The 17,253-nt window shown below is 45.5% G+C and overlaps 1 long non-coding RNA gene across 1 annotated transcript; it reads right to left on the reverse strand.

The window, feature by feature from the left end:
- Nucleotides 1–202: 202 nt before the first annotated feature.
- On the reverse strand, nucleotides 203–16,161 carry LOC115533974 (uncharacterized). Its single transcript, XR_003974273.1, has 3 exons — nucleotides 16,106–16,161; nucleotides 15,814–15,914; nucleotides 203–390 (listed from the first exon to the last, which is right to left on the reverse strand). It is a non-coding gene; the product is annotated as an uncharacterized LOC115533974 (long non-coding RNA).
- Nucleotides 16,162–17,253: the final 1,092 nt, after the last annotated feature.

Below are 17,253 nucleotides of genomic sequence, written 5' to 3' on the forward strand. Positions count from 1 at the left end.
AGGATGAGTTAATACCTCCGTAGGGTGTAGCTCAAGGAGATGAGCTTTACGAAATGATTTGCCAAAAAGCATCTGAATGCGCTGAACTCAACTGTTTGCATTTCCCCTCTTAACCTAATGAGTAGGAGATCAAATATTCAAATCTAGTCACTTGCTCATAATTCTGAAACCTATAATAGTCAACATCCGCTGTAAGATGAAACCAACCTTCTTTGCTCTCTTGTATTTCAGCAGTGGATAAAGAAGCAAAGTGCTCCTTGTGGACATGTGTGACAGAGTATTGACCGCTGTCCACCGCACTCCCCTTTTAGCAGGCTGTGTTGAAGACACTCTGGGCTGCTCTGGGGATGTGTGGAGCCCATCGTGTTCCCTCCACACTGGAATGCATACCTAGGCATGGAGGAATAAATGATGGAAAAGATAAAACTCTGCTCGTTAAAAAAGTGTTCTTAATCATAGGGTAACTAAAGATAAATTCCTATTTAAACCGATAAACAGAGTGTTGAATCCTCAGCTAAATACTAAGCTCCTCTCCAAGGGCACACAACTCTCCCTGACTCGAGGCTGATATGGTACGTCTTCCACCTCAGATTGAGGAGGTCAGACTCCTATTTACTCATTTCTCAATTACCATCTCTGACCTAGCGGTGCAAAATAAGTGATAAAATAACAATAATTGTGTCTATTAGTCTAGGCTTGGGTGTTATGCCGGTATACCAGGGTATTTAAAAATCCCAACAGTGTAATTTACAACACCCCCTTCTTCGGTTAAATATTGCAGTGCGAATCGGGCGCCAGAAGTCCGCAGGCGTCAAGGTTGCTATAAGGAGTCTAGAGTAGTGTCTGACGCACTCCATCACGATGAAGGATCATTTGTTTTGTAGCCTATTCTGATTGGTGGTCTTAATAAGAGCAACCTGTGTGGCATGCAGTGAATTGCAATGACGGTCCACACATGGCTGTGTGGACCGAGGCTCCGTCAGCCTCGAATGCAGCCGGTTTCCGGTGCCACACGTTTGTTCCCGTGCCCAAAGACTTCGCCGTTTGACAGTGTAAAAGCAAAATATTCTTAAAAATCCGCAGAGTGACCGGTAAGCGTTCCTTTCTGACCATTAACAACTTAAATCAAGCAAAGAAAGTGAACTCACCAAGCAACTGTTCGCCCATTTGCGGTGAACATTAGTCGGTTCACAAGCTTTCAATCCTCGACGTGCCTCACCTAAAGTGTCTTGCATTCCCTGTGTGATCCGTCTGTGTCCCCGTCTATTTTAACAGAGACATAGCAAGCAGCCTTCACCTTCTCCACCAAGCACTCTTATCTTTTTCTTGTGAACTTCTTGTGCCAGGAAGGGATGGTTGAGTTCCTCTGTTGAAGTTGTCCCAACACCTGATGTGCGGGCCAGGCTGTCAGTGTTTGCTGACAGTGCCTCTTTTCAAGGTGCCTAGATGCCCTAGGCTTGCTACCCCTTTTACTTTTTATGCATTTATCGGCAAGTATCGGTGTTCTCTTGTACATGTTCAAAATCCTAATTTGGAAAGCCCGCCCAGACAGTGAATAAAGACACAAACAAGCACGCTTTGAGAGGGTAAGTGTGAGGTGAAGGATACAAAGCTTTACCAGCTGAGCTGAGGGAACGCTAACCTAATTTCACACGCACTGGCTTTAGCGTGGTAAACTTGACCAAAAATAGCCTCACGTTGTTTGGACAAATTAGGATCTCATGACACAATGTAAATGATGCAAATTAATATAGTGTAACTTGCGCTTTATTTGTTTTTCAACAAATAGCCTATTAACAGATTAGACTGAAGGTCATTAACATTGATGTTGTTAGCTAACGTAACGTAACGTCAAATGCAAAGTTAATCATAATTGCATTCCTTCCTCCTATATTAATATGCTGCGACCCTGCAGGGTTTTTACATTTTAATTTTTTTGCTCCCCACATTCCACTCCACTTTACCCATCAATGAATTAACCTGTGTCTGACTGATCACTCGCACAAACCTTTTTTATATACATTTATTTTATATTATTTTGATATATATTTTATATATAGATATATATCCAGCAAATTAAATCCTTCTTCCAGTCATTGAAGAATTAGTTTATCTTCTGTTTAGCAGCAACCTTCATCCATCTTACTGCTATCACCATTCCTGAGGTAAAGGAGCAATATTGATTCACCTCTCTTAGAGGACATTGCTTGTAATTGTCTTGGTTTGGTTGTTGTTCCCTTGTTTAATGTTGTTATGCTACATGCACAGGGGTAGCCATTCTCCACAAAGTGTGGGACTAGTTATTTATAAGCAGCAATGCGGCAAATGGGGCGAAACAAATTTATGATCCAATCAGCCCAACTTCTATGTGAATGTTTGAAGTGTGATATCGGGGGGCTTCTTTGGTCAGTCTTCAAACTTGTCGTGTTATGTGTGAAAGCCAGCGACGTGGTCTTTTTCATTTTAATTAGAACGTTTAAAAAAAGATCCGCTGGCACATGTGCTCTTGATATAAATTCAAGGTTGCACAAGAGAATCATATAGGAGTGCGAGATGGTCGCACTGTAGTGCACTGCTGGCAGGATCACCGATTCCCCAAACCACGGCTGGCCCTCTTAGTAAATGTATTTGCACAGTGCAATTCTGTCAAAAAAGAAGCCCCAGCAAGTTGGTGTATGATGAAAGCAGTGGAAAATACAAGGAGAGGAAATGTCAACGTAGCCTGTAGTGAAAGCGTAGCGGAAAAGAATGCTAAAATAAAATCTGCAAGCTGCTATATTCAAACATGGAGACTATAACAATGAAAGCTTTGACTGAAAAAAAAACTGCTTAAGCTGTCCAAGAAATCTACTCACCAAGTCAGATTTCGGTTGTTATCTTTTGCCAACCGTACTGCTAGCATTGAGCAAGCATCACTAGTTCAAATCAGTATTGTTTTCCTTTTAATGGACTGGTACAGGTAAAAGGTGTCGAGTCCACACTGTAGTTACTACCAAACATTAAAGGCATCTACTGGCAGCATCTCTTGTTTGGCCCTGCTTGCTATCTGGCACCGTTTGGCGACAGTTTCCTCGATTTGCATATAGTATACGAGAAAAATCTATCACACCTACATAGTTGTCCGCTGTCCGCACAATATGGCGACAACAATGGAAACATCGTCGGAACAAAAGCCATTTCGCTCCCTCCGGGGCCAACCTGGATGTGAAACGTGTGGTTCCTCGTGTCTGATAACAGACAGCCCGGCACTACAATGACTCCGCTCTGTATCCGGCCGATCTATCGCCAACGCTGCAAAAGGTTGCCAGGACCGCATCGCATCTCCGTCTCTCGGCCCCCGATCTTAATTAAGATTTGATTTCAAACCCTCTTCTTGGCACGGTCAACTAGGAAAAAGGTCAAAGTCAGCTGTCGTCCCCCCCCCCCGCACCCATCTTCATGTACATACCCACACACACACACTGGTGTGCTAGTGCTGATTTTTTCACTGCTTGATTGTGTGTCGTGCCAGGTTGAGGGACCCCTGGCATTTTGTTTGGTGGGAGGTCACTGCCAAGTGGCGGGGGGGTTGGTGGTCAGAGGGGTGCAGAGAGGGGGGCCCTCATATTGCTGGCTTTAACCAACCGCCACTATTCCTCACGGCTTTATCATCAACCGCGACAAAAGCGCCGGTAATCGGCCTATCTCTCATCAATGCTTTCCGAGTGGACAACTTATCGCCATAAATACACACAAGAAAAACAAATTAACTGCTGGCGTCAAGATCTCAATGTTTCCAATTAGTCAACACTTTAGGGTGGGGGCGGGGGGGGAACGGCACATTAGCAGGAGTGATTGCCCAACGCCTTCTTGAAACTGTAAATTCCGACCACTTTGCAGTCATCAAAACAAGTTGCCAGTTCCCAGCTGTACACCACTGTACGCGTGTCACACGAGCCCACGGGCCTGATAACGCTGCACAGCCGCTTTTGTGCTGAAGTGTTCCAAGCATATGCGAGGCAAATTAGCCGGCAACAACAGCTAGATTAGAGGGTCTCCCACTCTAACGTGCACTCGCCACCAAACCGCTGTATCCACACCGCAGCACATTTAACTATGAATAAACAAAATGACATGTAGTAAGTGGGGGTTCTAAAATCTTTTTTGTTGAATAGACTTTTTGTCAACTCATAACACTAATTATAGGTCTGCGCCTTTCATGGACCTGGACATGGGTAGGAGACATCTTCCCTAGTTGAGTCTAGAACCCGTGCCCATCACAGTACATCACAGTAGCAATACTATAACAAGTAATAGTTGTTGTGAGCAACACTTGTGTTTGTCCTACGATGTTGACCATTGTGAAAATGGTCTATTGATCCTCAAAACAGAGGTGTATATCATAGTATATCATTTGGGACTGTGACATCACTTGTTTCTTTAAAACATGACAAATGTATTGTCGTCACTGGTTGGCTGGCTCCACATATGGAGTTGCTTGTTTTGTAAGTGAAAGACAATGTCGCCTGCTCTTTGGCAATGTGATTCCGGAGTGCACTGGGAGTCAATCAGCTCAGCTAAATAGGGTTTAAAGGTTCATTATGCTGGCCAGGGGAGCCCTCCTGAGCTGTTTGGATTTAAAGAATTACATCCACTTTCCCACTAAGAAATAGGAGGGAAAGATTACATATTTTCACCCTTAAATTTGAACGGTTTCCCCAGAAGATGTCCACAAAATGGTCTTATCTCATCATCGCTAGGATTTAATAAAAAGATTAACAGAGGAGAACTAAAACTTTTTATTAATTTTATGATCATTATATGACAAAAAAAAACACCTTGCCGGCCCTGAGTGAATGCTAGCTAATGAGAGCCGCGGTATTCTTCAGCAGGCGCTTCGCTGCCACGTCTGCACGCGGTACAGACGGCAGCCGCTACACACGACAATAAGGAATCATGGTGGCCGTTAGCGGGCGGGTACTTTACGCTCCGGGAACATTAGCCAAATGGCGGCGGCATAAAAAGCCCTGGCCATTACGCTCTACGGAGACCGCGGCTGGGAGATCTCGTAGGCCATTTTAAAACAGTCCCTAGAAACGACCAGCCTCTAAAGCAGCAGCAGCAGCGGCCGCAGCTGCATGGAGCTCTGCCAGAGCGGGGCTATTGATCGGCTGGGATATACAGGGTACAGTCCCCCGCGACTAATCCACGGGTTGAGCCCGGGGTTGGGGCCCGCACTTCTGCATACAGCCGTGGATAAACCTGTGAGTGAATACCACGTAATGCTAACACCGTCGATGCGCCAAACACACACACACACACACACACACACACACACAGGCACAAGCACAAAGTAATAACAAGGCTAAAGCACTTTCAAATAGAAAAGAGTGGATAAGACAAGGGAAATGATTGCATGACGGCATTTCCACCCCCCCTCAAACACTCTTCAATCATCGGCCTCACCCCACCCCTTCCACCAGTAGATGGACTGCAGCCCAATAAGTGCTCTGTCATACGGGGATGGGGGAGAAACAGAGAGAGAGAGAGAGGGAGTTACAGAGAGAGCACCTTTATCTTCCTTTCTCTTTTATTTTGTCCACCTCTACTGCACCTGCACCAAGCAAGATATGAGGCAGTGTGGGCGAGTGTGTGTCTGTGTGTGTGTGTGTGTGTGTGTGTGTGTGTGTGTGTGTGTGTGTGTGTGTGTGTGTGTGTGTGTGTGTGTCTGATTATGGATGTGTGCGTGTTTTAACTTCCCCACATTCATTCAACACCCCCTGCTGCACCGCAATGTCTCTCCATGTGTATCGGAGCAGCTTCTCTTGGTCGATCAAACATTGACAGACATGGGGTTGGTAACAATGGGGTACTTCGGTGTGGGGACCACACACACACACACACACACACACACACACACACACACACACACACACACACACACACACACACACACACACACACACACACACACACACACACACACACACACACACACGCGAGAAAGAGAGAGGGGAACTGGTTACAGGGCTTTCATTGCCCTACACTGCATGAACTGTATCTTAGTGTGTGTGCTCTTGCAAAGCCGGCCGCCGGTTAATTATTCGCCGCACCCCAAAGAGTAACCCAAGAGAGGGTCGCGGGGGTTAGCAGGGATAAAGAGGCTGAAGGAAGATGGAATTATTAAAATCCTAATGGCAGCGCTCGAGCTGAATGACAATTTTGTCAAATTGATTTTTGAAAGGGTGCCAAGGAAGAGGGAGAACAGATGGCCTTGGAGAGGAACAGAGCCGTAGAGAAACAGAGAGCTGCTTTGTGTCACTCACTTGACCCTTACCTTCTTACAAGGTGTCCTTGTTGTTCATACAGACACGATGTTTACCTGTTTACCATACATTTCATCCGTATTGTTCTGGTACACCCACATCTTACGTGAAAGAAAATAAAAGTAATATGAACAAAATATAAAAGGGAAAAGTTTTCAAAACACTCAAATTCAGAGTGCCTCTCCTCTAGGATTATACATCAGGCTGTCACAATGCAAGTCAGCCCCTTGAAATCTTTTATGTTGCTGCATCTCCTTGCTGGGTATTCAACAACAGAGTTCTGCAGGAAAAACAAACCCATGTTAACATTAATATATTGGCTTGGCTGATCTGATCAAAACTTCCTACTATCAAATGCTTTCAATATGCATTTAAAACTCCAGCATGCAACTTTTCACTGCGTGTTTTCCACGACCCATTCAACCCAGGGAATCATTTTGTCTGTTCTGACCAAGGGCGTGAAAGTACAAGGAGAGGATGCAACCTCAAATCGTATTATTGAAATTGGAAGACAAAATGAGTAAATGCCGTTGTGTCTGGCCAGAGGGGCCGCTAGCTTGCAAAGTGACGCTGTACTTCTTGGAGATACAATCACACAAAAAACACATTCCGACGTGGCCAGAGAAGTGTATGATTGTGCTTGGTAGAGCACACCCAGTTAAAAAGTTATTATTATTTTTTTTTTACTATTTTGCACCCATGCAGCACCCATGTCAAAACATAATCACAACATTGGTCATAAGTTGCTGGACATATACAGCTGGTCATATATTGCTGGTCCACTGCAGCGGAAAAAATATTGAGTGCTAACAATTACTTTTCTCAGGAAGAAACCAATAATAGCCTAACATGTTTCATCTCTTCGTCATATGGAGCCTGCAGCGGGCTAACACACACACACACACACACACACACACACACACACACACACACACACACACACACACACACACACACACACACACACACACACACACACACACACACACACACACACACACACACACACACGATCCAATTAACTCTTGAAGAATGGCATCGCTCCTACATTCTGTCCCGCAAGAATGACCCGGTTTACTTGGAAAGGCACCACAATCAGGCAATCCAACCCCACCTGTACACTAGTTCCCCTCGTCTTTAAATAGCACTGAGGGGATACTAGATTGGCAGTGTTAAACAGCAGCACTCTAAGTTTGTTTATTTTCTGACTTGAAATACCAAAGGGACTGATTTTGCAATGAAGTAATAACCTGCCAGTTTCAGCATGCAAACACTCACGTACCCTCAGACACATGTGCACACACTCACACACTCACATACCCTCAGACACATGTGCACACACTCACACATTTTCTGTATCCTACCGATCACAGAACCCCCCAAATGCTGCATGTTGCGGGCGAGTCAGGTGTGTCTGATAGTCAGAGATAAGCCCCTCTAATTAGACACCATGTCGGGAGGGGGGGGGCTTTCAGAAGTAGCTGACGGCGGGGGGAGGGAGACTGGGGGGGGAGTGGATGGGGGAGGGGCTGAGTTTCCTGATAGTGACAGAGAGACATCCTGAGCTTCAATCACACCTCCCCCCACCCACCGTCCCCACACAGCGCCACCACCAGCGCAAACACCACCGCCGCAATTAGAGTCACATCTGCTGCTATCAGCCCATCCACTCCGTGGCGCCGGCGGTGGAGCGATGTTCTGGCGGCGTGCTGCCCGTCAATGTCATCCATTGTCCCTACACATCCCCCCCCCCCCCCCCCCCCACCAACCCACCAACCAGTTGGATGGCAGAGATACAGTCAGGCACCAACCGCGCTGATACACATATAACGATGCCACGCTGGCTCATTATTATTCATGTGCTTCTGTAGGCAAGCCACGTGTGCGCGTGTGTGTTTGTGAGTATACAGTATTTCTGGGAGAAACGACGGGAGAGGCAGAAGCAAGTTACGTGCACAAACACACACTGATGGTACACTAAACAAACTGATTCAATTACAACCACACTGAATGCATCAACAAACCAGACACACACTTCAATATATTCAATATGTACTGCGTCACATGAGAATTATGCATAATCATGTATGAACGTACGCACACAGACACACACACACACTCAAAACAATGGATTCACATCCTCATGAAGAATGTATACAGTTCAGTACTACAATTACAGCTAATAATCCATTGATGTGATGTGTAGGGACAGAATACACACACATACACACAGTAACACACACCAACACAACACCCTATGCAAGGTTAATGGGACCCAGTTGAATGCAATCAAATGAATACACAGTACACAGACACGCAAACACATCAAAATCCATATGGACCTCATTGAAACACACACAAACAAAGGCCCATTTGTATTGGTAATCATCCATGAACAACCTTGTGGGCCCAGCGTACGACGGATAGAGTAAATGGAACATGCAAAGACTTGTGTACAGCGCTTCATACACTGCGCAAAGCATACAGGCCCGCAGGGCACGCAACTAACCAACCCTGTGAGGTTGTGTGTTTGTGTGTATTTGTGTGTGTGGGAGTTTTCAGACGTGGGCAGGGAGGGAGGGTTTACGTTAGGAGGGCCGCTGGCGCAACCCTTTTTATTTTTTTTTATTTTTTACGGCCGTTGCAAAATGTCACGTCATCCCCGGTCGAGTTTTACGACATGCGTCGTGGCGGGTCGTGGCGGGAGCGCGAGGGCCACCATGATGTTCTCAGAGTATGTAATGGCGCATTACAGCCGCCGGCGCCCGCCAGCATACATCGTGGCGGGGGGGCAACTCTTCTGCAGCAGCCTGGTATTTGAATAGCCTTCACTGAGAAAGATGAAGATGGAAATGTCGAGATCGAGAAGGGCATGGAGTGTGTGTGTGTGTGTGCGTGTGTGGGGTGGGGGGGGGGGGGGGTCAGTGTGACACTCGGGGATATTAAAATAAATTGTGAATATGGCAGTCATAAAACGTGTGTCTTGCGGTGAAGGATTCAATCTTAAACATCTTCGTCTGCAAAGTAGGGATGGTGGGGTAGGGAGTAAGGGTCAGAGGTCACGCGAGTCATAAATTATTAAGCTGGCACACTCATCCTAAGGCCTTCTCTCAGAGAGAGAGAAGGAGAAGAGAGCAGAGAGATGAGAGAGAGAGAGAGACGTTCTCAGTGCAAACAAAGCCCTTTGAATCTTGAGAGGGCGAGAGAGAGAGGCAGGGGGTCTGGAGGGGTGTGAAGATGAGTTGAAGAGAGATGTCACTTGGGTCCGGGGGGGGGGGGGGGGGGGGGGGGGCTTAAGGGAGAGGGGGCTGGTGCCCTCCGAGACTTATAGGGTTTCCTCCTCGGAGACATGCATGGAAAATAGGACAAATTAGTGGGGCGCGGGTGTAATCCGGGGCGATGAGGATGACCACGAGTGCCTCCGCTTCGGGAGCGCATGGGTCTTCATTGCACCCAGAGCAATATCACACCAAGCCTTTCTTTCTCACTCTGGCTTCTTTGCACGCCGGGGGATCCGTTGCCGCAGCAACGGAAAAAGGTATGCGGCTCGTTTGAGATGCTTGACGTGCCGCGTTGCTGGGTTTGTTCCCGGTCAGTTGCGATCGTCGCCGTTTCCCCTTGTCGTTTGAAAGACAAACGTGTATAGCGTGGGTGCCGCGCAAAGCGGCGATACCGTTTCCTTTGCATCCCATGTGCCGTATAAACACTCAGACGGCAGGGGAGGAGGATGCAACGGTACACCCTTCAAAATGTCTGCCAACGTGAAATAACGAGTGCGTGCGTGTGAGCAGCCATGCTGTGTTGTGGTTGAGGACCTAAAAGTCCATCTTCCAGCTCAATCTAACGTTCAAATGTTAAAGGAGCCAGGCCGTTGTTGAAGAGAGGGAAGAGAGTGAGACACACACACTGATAGGAGAGATGTCAGAGACAGAGAGCGACAGACACATGATGGGGTAGAAGAGAGAGTGAAAAGAGAGATAGAGGAGAAAGTGAGCCGGCCACACATATGGAGGGATGGAGAGAGAGAGACGGAGAGAAACAGATGGGGCCAAGGAGAGAGGAAAGAAGAGTGAACTCTAGGATAGCAATGAGGCAACTTGAGCCCCCCCCCCCCCCCCCCCCCGCTGCTACTGAACAGTTGATACTGAACAGTGATGGCCAGAGGAGTGTGACAGAGGGATTTGGCAGTCTGTTCTCAGAATTACAACACCAGAACCATAAAAACAAAGGTGCAAGTGAAGGCAAGTTTACTAACCATTCAAATACAGGGCCAATCAAAGGAGGAACTCACAAACCACACAAACAAGGACAATCATTAAAAGGTAGAATCATGCACACTTAGAGGAGCTCATCAACTATCTATCTTTATAACGGGTTCTCTCCTGTGAGCATTTAAACCTGATGTTTTGCGTTCTCACTCGAGTGTCGTGGAAATACTAACAGAGCCCACAGCGACGGAAATCCTTGGATATTTAAATGTCTTTTATGGCCACGGTGGCATTTCTCCACGTTAATTGTATTCCATTAACCTGAAAACCTTTACGCGTCTGCAGAGCCGTAACCCAGAAGCAAGTGTGCAAGGCTACCCTTTAAATGGCCGCTCACTCAATTATGTACAACACTGGATACAAAGAAACCCAACCACCCTGATGGAAATCGCTCTCCATCCAACGCTCGTTTTATGTAGGTCTCCGTAACGGCACTGGGGTACGCTCATTAGCATTGGCTGACGTCGAGCTCCACTCAGCTAGTTCGCTTCCCCCGGCCGCCACGAGATATCGCCCTGCTTTGACTCCCTCCTCTAGAGAACAGGTTAGGACTACAGAAAGAACCCCTTGCACAAAAAGGACACAATAAGCCCAGGAGGATGCAGGGAAACTAACATTCCCTCCAATTAGGGCGACGCCAGGGCTGGCTAGGTATAACGCACAGCCATCTCCCCGGCATTTCCTCCCCACCTCCATACAGTATCTCACACTCTAGCAATTGAATACCGACGGACAGAGAGAGAAATATAGACGTTTATTTTCGGTGAAGGGTGGCTATTTTACGCTTCCGTCTTCCCGGGCACTTTGTGTCAACACTGGAGCGAGGAGGCTGTCATAGCGGGGCTAATCACAGGTGCAGCTCATTACATTACTATCTTTACCCGCCAACACAATGGCCTCGCTGACAGACCGTACTTTGACATTGACCCATAATTCATGTTATTAGTTGCACTTGTGTGCGTCCGGCACTCTAAGGCAAAAGTCGAGGGTGAGAGTGAGAGAAATAGAAAGGGTCCTCCGACATACACTTGTCGATATAAACAACTAAATACCCCAATACTGGCCTTGCTGGTCGGTGTGCTAGTTGAAGCACTTGTTGATTTGCCGTCTGAATACCTGAATGCCGTGTGAATGCATGGAATGAATACCGACCGGAACACTTTGGTGTTGTTATTAAACGACACTTTTGGTGTTGTTATTGCAGTTCGCTATGTTCCAGGGGATGGTGGGTTTTCATTTGCGATGGGTGCAACGTTGTTCTGCTACAGTGTACTCCGTTCCTACGTTACAGAGAATTAAGAACTCTCCCCGCTTGCCGTTCTTTTGAGAGAGAAATCAAAACAGACTGAAATGGAGTTTTCCAAAGGCAAGTTGAAAAAGCAAAGTTCACAGTACAATTCTAGACACTACAGACATCGGGTGCGTTATACCTCATCATCAATGGGCACATTGGAACAATGTCAAGCTTGTATTGTTACTTATATCATCATTGGTATTATCACAATTTAAGAGACTCCTTCTGTCGCACTTTTAGCAGACACTTTTGTTCACTTAGGAACGGGGCTGTATTTCTGTTGAGGCTTTCACCGTCTCTGCTCGCTATAATCTGATTTGGGGGCTCTTGCCAGAACATTTGATTGACGCTTCCTGGTAGCCCAAAAATGCCAGTAACAATTATCTCATCGTAAGTTTTAAAATTTTCAAAATGTCAGTACAACTATGTAACCCACTAAATCCCATTAAATCTATAATAAATTTGCTTCAGGGTTTGGTTCTCCATTTTTATGAAATATTTGATGCCCCCGTTTTTCTTGCTGTGGCGGCTGAGGTTTCTTTTCAATGAGACACACACACACAATTCTGTAGCAGCGCTGTGGAAAAGCCGCCACGGTTAGCTATCAAGGGTGGACTGTGATATGGCATTGCACCTGATCCCCCACCATGCTTTGCAGAGATACAACCGCTGGCCTTGCGGAACGAGTCACTGCAGAGCCCTTGCAGTTCTTTGGCGGTGCAACTCTCAAAAAAAGGCTTTCGTGTTCAATTGTTGGCTAGCTAGCGCCTTCCTTTCATCTTCCCCTCTATTTATTACTGATGTCCGTCTAAATATCTGGATGGATGGAATTCAGAACCGGCCGAGTCCAATAAAATAGCCGTATGTTCCCGTCCCTGTGTGTGTGTGTTTGTGGGAAAGAACGAGCGTCTGTTTGCGCGCGTGCGTGCGCGTGTGTGTGTCTGTGCGTGCCTACTTGCGCGCGTGTTCGTCTTATGAATGGCCTTTCACAGGAGGGGAGAGATGAACTTCTGGCTCCTCCATCTTCTACCCCCCACCCCTCTCCCTCCTGTACAGTGTGCATGCCATGGCATGCAGAACAGGGCATTCACTCACAGCTAAAACAGACAGCCGTGGGATTCGGTTAGCATGGGGGGCCTGTACACAGCCGTCGGGGGTCCATGTGAGCGAGAGAGCGAGGGAGAAGAATGCGTACATAGGCAAATAATGTATGACCACTGTGCACTATAATTAGCACACAGAAAGAAGAAGTGCAGGTCAACGTCAGAGGGTGTTAAAATGGAGCCCCGCTTCTTGCCAGAAGACATTAGAAGCCACAAAAAAAAATTATTCCGGAAGATTGAGACAGCGGCTCCTCACTGATGTCCCCACTAAGCTTCTGTAATAGCATTAGCTCAATCCGGACCCTGAGGTCTAAATGATTCGAGGGCCATTTTGGCAAGACCTAACCACCAATGACACAGATGATGAATGCCTAATTTCTAAAATTACATTTCAGCCTTTAACTATAGTAATGGAGGAGGAGACATGGCCACGGGCTGGAGTCTCATTTGCAAATACTGAGAGGGTGGTAAGGTTGAGGGAGGATAAAAAATGCATGGTCTCGGGGCGAACTGTAAATATTAACATGCTGACTACAGTCAAAGACTACAGTTTTTGCTTAACCTTGTGTGTCTGCAAGTGTGTGTGTGTGTATTTGTCTGCGAGAGACAGAATTAGTGTACGTGTGTGTGTATCATAGAGCGTTTGGCGTATAGATCCTCATGCATTGTTTTTGCTCTCCAAGGGGCTGATACCATTCGCATCTGGCAGGACGACGATTGATTATTTTGGCTTTTAGCTCCCGTAGCAGCAGCAGCAGCAGCAGCAGCAGCCTCCACCCCCCCCCCCCCCCCCCCCAACCCACTCTCCCACCGCGCCCACACTCCATTCCCACCCAGACCTCTTTTAACTGCAGTGGATGATGCACACGCTTCTTCAAACAGGGGCCCCTCCTGGGCATTTCCCGAGTCTAGACTAAAGACCATGAAGTAATTCAGTTGGTTCCGCTTTGAAAAGGTATAGAAATTAATTTGAAAACTTTTTTTTTTGTGTGTGTGTGTTGAATCGGTTTGTTTGCCAATAATGCAAGGGAGGGAGACAGGTAGTCTGGAAGTTCCCGCAAGGGTTTGAAAGATTTGCTTAATAACGCTAATGCTGCGTTGGGTTTCTTTTGGCAAAGCACAATAGTCTGTGCCAATCTTCTTCATCTTTTATTGTCTCCCCGGTTTCATGAATTTTGTTATGAAATTAGCGCAATTAGGGTGCCAAGTTCACATGCTGCATTTTAATTACCTTCATCGTGCCGCCTCGTCTGTTTATTCAGATGTAAAGCCAGCCCTCAGCTCTCCCTCACCCCCATCTTGATTGACGATATGAATATGCACGCTTTCCTTCCACTTGTCGTCTAGATCCCAAGCATCTACTGTATACGAGCGTGTTTACGAGGCCGGTTTGGCATTGAATCTTGATGATGGATAGGTCGACGGTTGCTAGCTGGCGTGTCGGGTTTGGCCGGCTAGAGAAACCATTCGTTGGCGTTGACGTCGCTTGTTTCCGCCATGGTTGTGCTGAAAGGGGGCAGTATTGCTGCAGCAACAAGCTCAAAGGTCTGGATCAAACCGTGACGTTAACAGACAAGAAACTGATATCACAGTTGAGTGTCCTGCACCACCAGACTCAGGAACAGTTTCATCCCAGAGGCCATAGGACTGTTGAAATCGTGAGCTACTTAGCTCACCACGATGCCACTTTATAACAGTCAACATCTGTTTAAAAATGTCTGTTTACATTTCACACCTGTTGATGCTGTGCACCAATTGTAGATATTATCATTTATAGTTATATTTGTTTTTTATTCTAATTATTTCATGCACAGTATTCTATTTCGTTTACAGCTATTATTATATAATTTTTTAATCAAAATAATTTCATGTCCAGGTTATGTTTCTCTTACACTTTCTTTTCATATTGCATTGTTGAAGGAGTCTGAGAATCACAAACTTCATTGCTAGCGACTGCTGCTGTAATTGTTGTGCATTTGACAATAAACCATGTTGAATCTTGAATCTTGAGTGTCATGGCAGGGTGGAAGCGATCAGGACATAATATAGCTGTGGTCTGTGCTTAAGAGCGTGCAGGTTGAGCATCAAGCTGATAGGATTATGCTAGATAAATCTAAGCCTGAATAACCTTCCGAATAGGCTACAATTAAATAGAGCACAAACTTCAAACTTATTTTAGAACATTCAGAACAAGTTGTTTTGCTGGTCTTTGCCGTTCGTGGCCAAGGTTCGGGGAGCTGGCCTTGAAGATGATCTGCTCTATTCTCAGTAGCAACACATCACACTACTCTGACTGCCTTTACAGGAACAAAACTTGCGAGGGAGATTTCATATTCAATAATGAGTTCAATGATACAAAGCATTACACACAAATGTCTTCATAAGTCAGAACGTGGAAGTAAGCACCAAATCACATCTTGCATCTCGCATTTGCAAAGCACACAATGTTGCACTGGTAATGTTGGTACAAACGATTGTGAACAGAAAACAGTGAAGCATACTTAACTGCGATTAACATTTGAATAAATATACAATGATCGAGCTAACTAGCTTCAATACAAGGGTAGAAAATAATCATATTTTTAACGAGGCGTTTTTCCCCTGTGTGATTCATTTTTGCGGCCCCTTATTTCTTTCTAAATTGCACAACAGACCAACATTCAATGACTCCAATAGGAAAAAAAGAATCGTAATTTTTGTTATCTTTTGAGCAATGCACAGCTCAATGCAAAAGTAGGCGTCTATTCCACACTATATTTAACAAAGAATCAGCAAAACTCATAAACCACTGAGCCAGGAAGAGAGAACGTAATGAAAAATAAACGTTTTTAAACTTCCATTACCTTGACTGGATAAAAACCATCAGAAACAGAACCACACATCAAGGAGAGCATTTCTTGAGTTTCCAAAAATGAGGTTGACATCAAGGCAGCTAAAAAAAGACCTATAAAAATAAAGCAGAACCTAAGTTTGATAGTACAGCATAACTAAAAACAAAATCAAAAAAGCTGAACAAAATAAAGGACTGTTTATACTGGTTGAATATTATCATTTCCTATAATATAATAATTCTTGGTCCAAAAAAACATTATAAACTTCACTTAAGTATTTTATGAATTTGTGATTTAGACCTACCTTACTCTTCAACAGTTCTGAGTAGTTCTTGCAGGATGTGCTTGTTGTGATTGAGAGTTTGCGTTGAGAAACCGTGCAGGTGCGTGTGATCAGCTATAATGACTTGGAGGGCGGGGCTACAACTAAAATGCTTTATTATTGGCTGGTGTTTGGTGAGCTAGATGCAAGTACCATAAAGTGTAGGCACAAAATATGTATGATTTTACCCAAATAGGGCCGCTGTGTTACTCAAAGGTATCAATACATGCTCCCGTGTACAAGATGTGTACCAAAGGTGGAGAAGATTGGTTGAAGAGGCATAGATAGGGGTGCAAAAACTGGAATTTCTATGGCAGATGATCTTTTTAAAATCAAGCCCCTGCTAAAGCATTTCACGACCAATCAGCTTGAAATCAACAATGACACTTCTCCAACCTACTAGTTTGTAGATTGAGGATATGAACAAGATGGCCACATCGTGTTTTTTTTGCGAAAGGCCACGCACATAATTGATGGGTTAGTTGACTTTATTTCTAAAGCACCTTAAAAAAAAGTTGGTACCAAAGTGGTGTACAGATTTGTTGCAGTACAACTGCACAGAGAGGCAATTCACATGCAGTCAAAATAAGGGACGCAATAAAAACAGGAACAGAAACAGGGTTGGATATCAGCTAGCAGATGGTTCCAGAGTGTGGATGCAGCGTCCGAGAAACCCCTGCCCGCTGTGGTGTTAAGGCAGGAGCTTTAGATGTCTGGTAGGCCTGAGGAGGACCTAAGGGGGCTGCTGGGGAGGTAAAGGGCGAGGAGGTCCCAGCTAAAGGCTGGAGCAGTACCATGCAGGGCTATAAAAGAGCAGGATTTAAAAATTAGATTCTAAAGTAGGCAGGCTGCCGATGTAGTGATGCAAGGACTGGAGCGATGTGCTCATGATGACTCATCAACTATGCAAGCGATGTCTCCAAACATACACTGTTTTGCAGAATTATCAACCGCGAAATCAAAGATTGTGGAAAATATCAGCCAGACTTTGATGGTCTTATTGACTATTTTGTTCATTATGGTTTGTTGCAGCTGTGCCAAGTGGGACAGTGTTTGGTAGGTTGTTAATCAGGACAGAATCTCCTTGCATTTCCTAGTCTGTTGCATAAACTGATTCACAGGAAATTAAC

The sequence above is a fragment of the Gadus morhua genome, chromosome 21 (assembly GCF_902167405.1).
Source record: "Gadus morhua chromosome 21, gadMor3.0, whole genome shotgun sequence".
Lineage (NCBI taxonomy): Eukaryota > Metazoa > Chordata > Actinopteri > Gadiformes > Gadidae > Gadus > Gadus morhua.